Genomic DNA, 11,708 nt, shown 5'->3' on the forward strand with positions numbered 1-11,708 from the left:
TTGCTTTTTCCCTGCCTCCCTCCCTCCCTCCCTCCTTCCCTCCCTTCTCTCTCTCTCTCTCTCTCTCTCTCTCTCTCTCTCTCTCTCTCTCTCTTTCTCTCTCTCTCTTCTCCCTGGATTCACACCTCTGACACTATGTAGCTGTTTTGAAATTCCCTTGTATTTCTACTGTTCTACCCAGACTTGGTAAGTCAAATAAGATATCAGATTTCCCCCCCATTCCCACCTCCTCCAGATCAAGGTCTCCCTCGAGGACTGAGATCGACATGATAGACTCAATCCAGGCAGGTCCAGTCCCCTCCTCCCAGATTGAGCCAAGCATCCCTGCATAAGTCCCAGGTTTCAAATAGCTAACTCATGCAATGAGCCCAGGACCTGGTACCACTGCCTAGATGACTCCCAAACAAATCAAGCCAATCAACTGTCTCACCTATTCAGAGGGCCTGATCCAGTTGGGCGCCCCTCAGCCTTTGGTTCATAGTTCATGTGTTTCCATTCATTTAGTTATTTGTCCCTGTGCTTTATGCAACCTTGGTTTCAACAATTCTTGCTCATATACACCCTCCTCTTTCTCACTAATTAGACTCCCAGCACTCCACCAGATGCCTAGTCGTGGATGTCTGCATCCAGATTCCTCAGTCCTTGAATGGGGTTCCTGGCACAACTATTAGGATGTTTGGCCATCCCATCACCAGAGTAGGTCAGGCCCAGCTGTCTCTCGACCACTGCCAGCAGTCTTTTGTGGAGGTATCTTTGTGGATTTCTGTGGGCCTATTTAGCTCTTTGTTTCTTCCTTTTCTCATGTCGTCTTCATTTATCATGGACTCCTATTCCTCGTTCTCCCTCACTTTTCTTGATCCAGCTAGGATATCCCACTCTCATTCCCTCGACCCTCACCCTTCATTGCTCCCACTCATGTCCAGGCTGTTCATGTAGATCTCATCCATTTCTCCATGTATTTTTGGGGGTCCTTTTTTCCAGGTAGCCTCATTTGTAATGTGAGTAGCAGTACAGTCATCCTTGTTCCACATCTAGTATCCTCCTATGAGTGAGTACATACCATACTTGTCTTTCTGAGTCTGGGTTACCCCACTCAGGATGATTCTTTCTAGATCCATCCATTTGCCTGCAAACCTCATGATGTCATTGTTTTCTCTGCTGAGTAGTATTCCATTATGTATATGTGCCACAATTTATTTATCCATTCTTCAGTTGAAGGGCATTTAGGTTGTTTCCAGGTTTTGGGTATTACAAACAATGCTGGTAGGAACATAGCTGAGCAAGTGCTCTTGTGGTATGATTGGGCATTTCTTGGCTATATGCCCAAGAGTGATATATCTGGATCTTGGGGGAGATTCATTCCCAATTTTCTAAGAAAGCACCATATTGATTTCCAAAGTGTTTGTACAAGCTTGCATTCCCACCAGCAGTGGAGGAGAGTTCCCCTAGTTCCACATCCTCTCCAGCATGAAGTGTCTTCAGTGTTTTTTGATCTTAGCCATTCTGACAGGTGTAAGGTGGTATCTCAGAGTTGTTTTGATTTGCATTTACCTGATGATTAGGGATGTTGAGCAATTTCTTAAATATCTTTCAGCCATTTGAGTTTCCTCTGTTGAGAATTTCTGTTTAGTTCTAAATCCCATTTCTCAATTGAACTGTTGGTCATTTTGATGTATAATTTCTTGAGTTCCTTATATATTCTGGATATCAGTCCTCTGTCAGATGTGGGGTTGGTGAAGATCTTTTCCCATTCTGTAGGCTGTCGCTTTGCCTTGTTGACCATATCCTTTGCTCTACAAAAGCTTCTCAGTTTCAAAAGGTCTCATTGCTTGATTGCTTGTCTCAGTGTCAGTGCTACTGGTGTTATATTTAGGAAGTGATCTCCTATGCCAATGTGTTTGAGACTCCTTCCTACTTTCTCTTCTAGCCGGTTCAGAATAGCTGGATTTATGTTGACGTCCTTGATCCACTTGGACTTAAGTTTTGTGCATGGTGACAGATATGGATCTATTTGCAACCTTCTACAAGTTGATATCCAGTTATGCCAGCACCATTTGTTGAAGATGCTTTCTTTTTTCCATTGTACACTTTAGGCTTCTTTGTCAAAAATTATATGTTCATAGGTGTATGGGTTAATGTCAGGGTCTTCAATTCAATTCCATTGGTCCACATGTCAAATTTTATGGCAATACCAATCTGTTTTTATTACTGTAGCTCTATAGTAGAGCTTGAAGTCAGGGATTGTGATGCCTCAAGATGTTGTTTTATTGTACAGGATTCTTTTGGCTATCCTGGGTTTTTTGTTTTTCCATATGAAGTTGAGTATTATTCTTTCCAGGTCTGTAAGAATTGTGTTGGTATTTTGATGGGGATTGCATTGAATCTGTAGATTGCTTTTGGTAACATTGACATTTTTACTATGTTAACCTTGCCTATTCATGAGCATGGGAAATCTTTCCATTTTCTGACATCTTCAATTTCTTTTTTCAGGGACTTAAAGTTCCTGTCATATAGGTCCTTCACTTGCTTGGTTTGTGTTATCCCAAGGTATTTTATGTCATTTATGCTATTGTAAAGGGTGATGCATCTCTAATTGCCTTCTCAGCTTCTTTATCTGTTGTATATAGGAGGGCTACTGATTTTTTTGAGTTGATCTTGTATCCTGCTATGTTGCTGAGGTGCTTATAAGGTTTATCAGTTTCTGAGTGGAATCTTTGGGGTTATTCAAGTATACTATCATGTCATCTGAAAATAGGGAAAGCTTAACTTCTTCCTTTCCAATTTGTATCCCCTTAATCTCCTTATGTTGTCTTATTGCTCTGGCTAGAACTTCAAGTACTATATTGAATAAGAATGGGGAGAGTGGACAGCCTTGCCTCGTTCCTGATTTTAGTGGAGTTGCTTTGAGTTTCTGTCCATTTAATTTGATGTTGGCTGTTGGCTTGCTGTAAATTGCCTTTATTATGTGTAGGTATGTTCCCTGTATTCCTGATCGCTCCAAGACTTTTATCATGAAGGTGTGTTGGATTTTGTCAAATGCCTTTTCTGCATCTAGTGAGATAATCATGTTTTTTTTTTATTTTGTTTATATGGTGTATTACATTGATGGACTTTCATATATTGAACCACCCTTGTACCCTGGGATGAAGCCTACTTTATCATGGTGGATAATTGATCTGATATGTTCTTGGAGTCTGTTTGCCAGTATTTTATTGAGTAATTTTGCATCAATGTTCATGAAGGAGATCGGTCTATAATTCTCTTTCTTTGTTTCATCCTTGTTTGGTTTAGGAATCGGGATAATTGTAGCCTCATAGAAGGAGTTTGGTGATGTTCTTTCTGTTTCTATTGTGTGGAACAATTTAGAGAGTATTGGTATTAACTCTTCTTTGAAGATCTGGTAGATTTCTGTGCTGAAAGGGATATTAATGACCAGTGATTGGTCATCCCTGTTATTTTTGGTGGTATTTTGTGTGTACTTCTCTTCTTTTGGGTTTACTGCTCTGGCTTTATCTATTGCCTGTGTTTTTGAGGGTGAATCTGACTTCCTTCGGTTGGAATTTTTTTCTAGTGCTTTCTGTGGGGCTGGGTTTGTGGATAGGTATTGTTTAAATCTGGCTTTGTCTTGGATAGTTTTCTTCCATGATCTTGTTGAATATATTTTCTGTGCCTTTGAGTTGGTATTCTTCACCTTCTTCTATCCCTATAATTCATAGGTTTGGTCTTTTCATGGTGTCCCAAATTTCTTGGACATTTTGGTTCATGACTTTGTTGGCTTTAGTGTTTCCTTTGACTCATGAAACTATTTCTTCCACTGTATCTTCAATGCCAGAGATCCTCTCTTCCATCTCTTGCATTCTTTTGGTTATACTTGCATCTGAAGTTCCCAATCTTTTACTCAGATTTTCTATTTCTAGCATTCCATCTGTTTGTGTCTTCTTTATTTTTTCAATTTCCCTTTTCAGGTCTTGGACAGTTTCCTTTATTTGTTCCATTACTTTTTCATGATTTTCTTTCAGTACTTTATTTTTTCTTCCAGTACTTATTGTTTTCTTCCAATACTTTATTGTTTTCTTCTAATTTGTTTGCCCTTTCCTCTAGTTGTTTACAGCGTTCTTCCCAATTTTTTTTTGTGTTTTCCTCTACACAAGCCTCTTCTTCTTCATGATGTTACTCATAAGGCTATTTTCTTCTGCTTCTTTCAATTTTTGATGTTCAGGTCTAGTTGTTGGAGGCGGGCTAGGTTCTGGTGATGCTTTATTCCTCTTCATTTTGTTGTATGTGCTTCTGCACTGATGTCTGCCCATCTCCTTGTGGTTCCTTCTTGGTCTTCTCAGTGTACTTGGTTCAGATTCAGGAAGTCTCTCTCTCTTGTCCACATAGGAGTTCAGGAAGTCTCTCTCTCTTGTCCAAATGGGAACTCCGCGGCAGGATGGAAGCTCTTATCTGGACCAGAAGTCTGGGGCAGGATGGGAGCTTTTTTCCAGACAGGAAGTCATGGGTAGGATGTGCGCTCTTGTCCAGAAGGGAATTCCAGGTCAGGATGTGAGCTCTTGTCCAGAAGGGAAGTCTAGGACAAGATGGGTGCCCTCTCTGGTCCAGAAGGGAAGTCAGGGGCAGGATGGGAGCTGGGATCCGGTCTCTAAGTCTCAGGAAGTGGCTGGGGTCTCGGGCAGATGGGCATGGGGGCAGGGCATAGAGATTTCAGGGGCTGTCCGGGGGGGGGGGGGCTTGGAGAAGGGGATCTTTCCTGGTGGGGCTAGAAGGGGATCTGCACAGTGGCCAGAACCTGTGGCCAAGTTGGGCATCCAACCCTTAATTCTATGTCAAATGGCAGCCCTGAATGCATGGGACAGAGTTGAGGCACCAAGAAAGCAAACCGAGTCATTTACAAAGGTTGTACAGGGCCCAAAAGAATCTTTCACAGATTTCTTACAAAGATTGATTTCAGCAGTAAAGAGAATGGTCCCAAATTAAGAAGCCCATCAGATAATAATCAAATCTTTGGCTTTTGATAACACAAATGCAGCATGCAAGAGAATAATCAGGCCATTAAAGGCAAGATCTGCACTCATGGAAGACTGGATTGGAGACAAGGTTAATGTTGAAGCACATTACCATGATATATGAATATGAGAAGCAATTTAAAGAGGTTTGAGGAATGTCAGATGTTTTGGATGTGGAAAGCAAGGATATTTGAAAGAGGAATGTAAACAGGTCGATCCTAGAATCAATGATTCTTCAAGGAACAGTGGTAACAGAATGCCCCTTCCTTCTGGAGTAAGCAGAAGGTGTCATAAGGGAAAACACTGGACCAATCAATGTAGATTAACAAGGGAAAGGCAAGTTAATCCTTTGCCTCAGTCTTCAGGAAACTCCCAGATGGGCCTCAGGCAGATCCCACAGCAAATCCAGTTCAGACCTTTCCTTCAGTCATAGAGGAACCTCCTACTCAGAGCAATTAAATAACCAAATGCCAATTGGAATTAACCAGGTTGCTTGGGATGATAAAACAGAGAGAATAGAAAATTCAGGAGAAAACTTAAAGAAAATTTTTGGCAAAATTCTATAAATGAACAAAGACCAAAATTAGCAATAAGAATAAAAGGTGTTTTGTTATCTGGTCTGGTAGACACAAGTGCTGACGTTACCATAATGGCACCAGAATTTTGGCATCCAACTTGGCCTCTTCAGGAGGTAAATGTTCAACTGTTTAGAATTGGGACATTATCTCAAGTGAAACAGAGTGCAAGATGGCTCGAGTGTATAGGTCCAGGACAGAGAGGAAAATTAAAACCATATGTGGCTAACATAGCTATGAACCTGTGAGGCCTATACCTGTTGCAAAAATGGAATACTAAGATTAACATCCCTCCAATCTCAGAAACAAGTCATAAACTAGCACGTGTTTCTGAGAGAAATATTAGAAGATATTATTCTAATGAGTGGTCACCGGCCATCCATATACAAGAACAGGGCACAACAACTGATGATCTTCCAAAGACACCAACAGCTCTGCCTTTAAAATGGTTAAAAGACAAGCCTGTATGTGTTCATCAATGGCCTTTAACAACAGAGAAACTCCAGGCTTTACAAGAGCTGGTAGAAGAAACAGTTAAATGCTCAGCATATTGAAGAATCAACCAGCCTTTGAAATTCTCCTGTATTTGTTATTAAAAAGAATTCTGGCAAATGAGCTGGGCAGTGGTGGCACATGCCTTTCATCCCAGCACTCGGGAGGCAGAGGCAGGCAGATCTCTGTGAGTTCGAGGCCAGCCTGGGCTACCAAGTGAGTCTGAGGAAAGGCGCAAAGCTACACAGAGAAACCCTGTCTCAAAAAATCAAAAAAAAAAGAATTCTGGTAAATGGAGAATGGTAACAGACCTTAGAGCAATTAGCAAAGTAATTCAGCCAATGGGCTCTCTACAATCTGGAATTCCTTTGCCTACTCTGTTACCAAAAGGAGTTATAGTTATTGATTTAAAAGACTGTTTCTTTTCAATACCCTTACAAGAAAAAGACAGAGAAAGATTTGCTTTCACAGTGCCTACTTATAATAATTCTCAACCGATTAAAAGATTTCAATGAAAGGTCCTTCCATACAGAATGTTGAATGTCCAACCCTGTGCCAATATTTTGTACAATAGCCATTGGAAGTGGAAAGTAAAAATTTCTTAAATCTATAATTTATAATTATATGAATGATATTTAACTAGCTGACTCAAATGCAGATATTTTAGAAAGAATGTTTGAAGAAGTAAAGAAAGAAAATTTGCCTTTCTGGGAATTACGAATTGCTCCTGAAAAGATACAAAGAGGAGATTCTATTAATTATTTAGGATATAAAATAGAACTACAAAAAATTAGACCCCAAAAGGTGAAAATTAGAAATGATCGACTATAGACTCTTAATGGCTCTTCAAACATTATTTGGAGGCATTTCTCATCTATGAACTATTGTTGGGGTAAAAAATGATGAACTGAATAATTTGTTCAAAACATTAGTAGGTGACAATGACTTAAATAGTCCAAGAGAATTATCACCTGAATCTGAGAAAGAATTGGCCTTGGTAGAAAAGAAAGTACATGAAGGGCACGTGGATCGTATTGATCTAAAGCAGGATTTCATTTTGGTTATTTTACTCTCTAGGCAGTCTTCTACAGGAATATTAATGCAGAGGGAAGATATTATATTGGAATGGATATTTTTACCAAATAAACCAAATAAATAATTAAAAACTTATGTGTAAAAATCTCTGATGTGATTTGGAAAGGAAAAGTGAGACTTCATCAATTAGCAGGAATAGATCCAGCAGAAGTTGTTGTACCTTCAACTAAAGAGGACATTGAAAAATTATGGGCAGAAAGTGAACCATGTTACCTTGGGGATGATGTTTTGCTTTTGGTTCTACAGGAGAACATAAGCTGTTGATACCATCAAAATTGATAAAGGTTCGATTTGAACAAGAGAGACCTCTTAATTAGAGGAGGTGATAGTTCATCAACTAGCACGAACATCCAATTTAAACTATTTATACTAGTAACACAGGCCTTTTCATTTAATTAGATAATAACTTGCTGAAAGGGCTTTATAGGAGAATGAAGGTTAAGGAATCTGAAGAACACTGGACAAATGAAGAAAAGGAACAAGTCATCTATCCCAGGGAACAGAGTGAAGTGGCCTATGGGTATATCATCTAAAAAAAAATTACAAGTCTTCCTAAATATTTGTTTCTGCTCTTCTCTAAAGACATTTAACACTATTGGACTTCTAATAGTCCCAGTTCAATTAAAATTTAAAGCTGTCTTTGGTTTGGAAGATGGCTCTCTCCTTCTTTAAACTCAAGCATGTTGCTAAAAGGAAATGCAAACTCCCTGTATCATGCCAGAAGTAAAGAGCCATCTTCTGATATGGGACTGGAGAAAAAAATTAATAATTAAGGGACTATTCTACTACTAATCTCAATTCTTTAATTCTATTCTGATTTTTTTAAACTTTTCTTAATGTGTGAATTTTATATCAAATTTACAAGATTAATATAATATATTATATATATTATGTATATATATATACATACATACATTTTAAACTTTGTTAAGATATGAATGGTCAAATACAGTACTAAATAATTCTAGAAAAAAGGCTTTAATTAGCTGCTATACATGTCTTTGTGTTCGAGTCTCTTATCAGGTTTCTGCAGGAAATCATTCCAGGCCTAACATCAACTGAAGTCTCCAGGAAGAAGATGGAGCCCCACAACAAGAACAATTCCACGTGGACAATAATAATATCACTAAGATGACAAACATCATCTACAGATCAGCTTTAGAATACCAAGTGCTCAGAGCAATTTTGAGAGTGCTACCTGAGATGATCCAATTTCAAAGACTACTTGAATAAGGACTTGAGATAAACTCTGAACTCAGGTATTATGTTCAAACTGGACAATGAAGGATATTGTTACCTTTCCTAGAATTTAACAATTAACCTAAAATTTTTCTTTTCAGAATAAAGATACCTTTGCCCATACCCAGCAGGAAGCAATTTTAAGAATATGATGCCCACATTCCCAAAGAGGTGGTGTGGTGCAGGGGTTTTTTTTTGGTCTTTTAATGGGTTTTGGGTCTGGGATAATTTTCATTGCTTAGGAGGGTTGGTTACAAGTTGTTGTTAAGGGTTAGGAAAAGGGCTAAGCAAAGAAGATTAGATTTATGGTTCTTGTTTAAAAAAAAGAAAAGGACAATTATTAGTTTTAAATACTTTACATTGGATTGGATTGTTTTATCTTGTATACAAATTGCACATATATATTGAAATTGATATTGTTAGAAAATTCTATATGTATATTTCTAATCTTGTTCAAGATATTGTATTTATATCATTCATTTAACAAGGTAATACAATTTGCTGATTCTACCAACTATTAGGATATAAAGAAATGAAACTTAGTATTTAGACATTACAATAGAACTTGTGGTCATATTAGGTATGTTTTCAAGATTGAGCAGATATATTTTAGATAGACAGGTCATCTTCAAACCCTTCAGGGATCTACAGAATATGGCATTTAAAATGTTTTAATAACTTAGAATTTTTTTTTGTTATGACTATGAGACATGTCAGCTCCTGGCAGTACCAATCTACTTCACAGAAAATATAGGCTTTGAAGAAACTGCATATGGAGGTAACTTTCATTGTGGCAAAAATTAGTCACTGGACAACAAAGTATCCTCAAATCAACTGCTGACAACAGGACAAAATGGACAGACAGAACATGAAACAAAGGACTGATTCTTTCTAAGACAAGTGTGGTTGTGGCTTTATCAAAAGGCATCTTCTGAGCTCAGTACAATATGGCACCATCCCTGAAGTGGCCTTTGCAAGCTGGAAAAGTTACCATGCCCTTTTCTTCAAAGGCAGCTGAACAGCCAGTGGGCCAGTGGCTTCTGATGTGCAGTGGAACAGCAGCTGAAACAGTTATTCTTGAAGAGTAACTAAACTCACACCTCTCAATAGTAGACTGGCATTGAATAGAAGGATATAGAGAAGATTAGGATGCTGAGAAAGACATACACACACACACACACACACACACACACACACACACACACACACACACAGCCAAGAAGAATGGAGAGCTGAATTCAAAAAACATCAACATTTCCAGAATTTAAGATTCTGAATCATGACATGACACTAGTGGAATTCATGTGTTTCTGATACATGGACTGCTCTCACCAAATGCAAGATCCAACTGGTGACCTTGTGTACATCCTACTTCACAAATGAGTCTGTCAGATACACTAAGCCTATAGGCTGAAGATGATGTCCCAATGCTGTGGAGAAACTTTGGGTGACTGTCCAGGCAGCTGCCTGTTTCTGTCAACTCACAAATTTTTTGGAAGTTGTTTGAAATTCCTGTTTTTATTTTTGCTAGGTAATATTATTTTCTTCTTAGGTCTCTGAGGGAGTTGAAAATTAGTTAGTTATAGTTGAAGATTAGTGAGGATAGAAAGTGAATTAGGTACATTTTGGACTTACCAAAATAGGATAGACAATGGAATTATTTTCTCTGAATTTGTCAAATACAAATGGACTAGACATTTTAAGGTATTTATTGCTTGTATATATGGTATATAGTTATTGTACTTTTGTATATAGTTTTTCTTATATTAGTTACAACTTTCCTTTTTTCTTTTTATTAAAATAGAAAAAGGGGAAATGTGGTGATATTTTATTTGCACTGAAATGTGATTTTATTTGTATGTTAATGAATAAAGTTGCCTGGGGGTCCGAGTTATAGCAAGCCATAGTAGAAGCTGGGCAGTGGTGGTGCACACCTTTAATCCCAGTACTTGGGAGGCAGAGCTAGGCAAATCTCTGTGTGTTCAAGGATATGGCCAGCATGGAAACACTTGCCTTTACTCTCAATACAAACCATAAAAAACCTGGAGGTCTGTGCAGACAGGCAGTGATGAGTAGGTCATGTGGTTGGGTTTACAACCAATGAGAAGTCTGAATAGAAAGTCTTTATAAAAGAAGACAAACAGACAGGAAGTAGCTCTCTAGGCTGAAGAGGACAGCAGCAGCAGTGAAGGGTAAGGTTTTTAGTTCTTAGCTCTGACCTCTTGGGCTTTCATCTCTGCATTGCCTTTGTGTTTGTTATTTAACTAGATGGTTACATCACCTGGAGAGTGCTGGCAAGAAGAAAGAGTGAAGAAATGTATAGAAAGATAGCTAAAATTAAAAGCCATTGAGGAGTATTGTATAAACCTAATAGAGTAGAAGCTTTCTAAATTATACACATGCCTAAAGGGGATCTAAATAAATTCACAAAATAATAAGGAAGACAGAGACCCAACTAGCCATTTCATCACAAAATGAATTGGGTTACATCTAATTAAATTCTTGCCTAAAGGAACCCCATGGTAGTCACCAAAAAAAAATCCAGACTGTGGCCAGGATTGTAGGTTGTCCTCTACAAACTGGTGGCAAGTACCCATTAATAAGACCTTCCCAGCTTCACCTTCATAACAGATTAAACATGCAGAAGTTGATCTGGTGCCTTCATTGAACTTTCATCCAGTATTCTTGTGTCTTTGATACTGAAATGTACTAGGGCCATTAACAAAAAAGATCTGTAATTGTCAACACATCCAAAAACCCTTTGATCTACAATGATGTCCTGCCTACAGGATAACTAGGGAAATTGTTGCACAAATTTGAAAGAGTAAGCAACCAGTATCTGATTTGAATGAATAAATACTCAACTTGGGGAAAAAAGAATCAGAATCTAAATATCTCAGCTATACAGTAAAAACAAATGCTACAGTTCTTTAAAAGGCAATAAAATGTCTTACAATTGCATTGTGTTAATACTCTTAGATCAAGGCCTTGTTCGATCATTATCAGATAATCTTGATTTGCAATAGATGGGAATGAATATAGAAATCAAGAGACAGACATTAGAGTGAGAAAAATAAATCTAAATGTAAAGGACTGTCTCCTTCACATATCTCCTTACAAGCCACAGAGAATAGCAAGGAACCATATGTATAAAGAGTACATATATGCCGGGCGGTGGTGGCGCACGGCTTTAATCCCAGCACTCGGGAGGCAGAGGCAGGCGGATCTCTGTGAGTTCAAGGCCAGCCTGGGCTACCAAGTGAGCTCCAGGAAAGGCGCAAAGCTACACAGAGAAACCCTG

The 11,708-nt window shown here is 38.4% G+C and overlaps 1 pseudogene; it reads left to right on the plus strand.

Annotated features, from left to right (window-relative positions):
* The window catches only part of LOC121826140 (vomeronasal type-2 receptor 116-like), a 478,502-nt pseudogene that overhangs the window by 151,590 nt on the left and 315,204 nt on the right, over window positions 1-11,708 (plus strand).

The sequence above is a fragment of the Peromyscus maniculatus genome, chromosome 1, assembly GCF_049852395.1.
Source record: "Peromyscus maniculatus bairdii isolate BWxNUB_F1_BW_parent chromosome 1, HU_Pman_BW_mat_3.1, whole genome shotgun sequence".
NCBI classification, from domain to species: domain Eukaryota; kingdom Metazoa; phylum Chordata; class Mammalia; order Rodentia; family Cricetidae; genus Peromyscus; species Peromyscus maniculatus.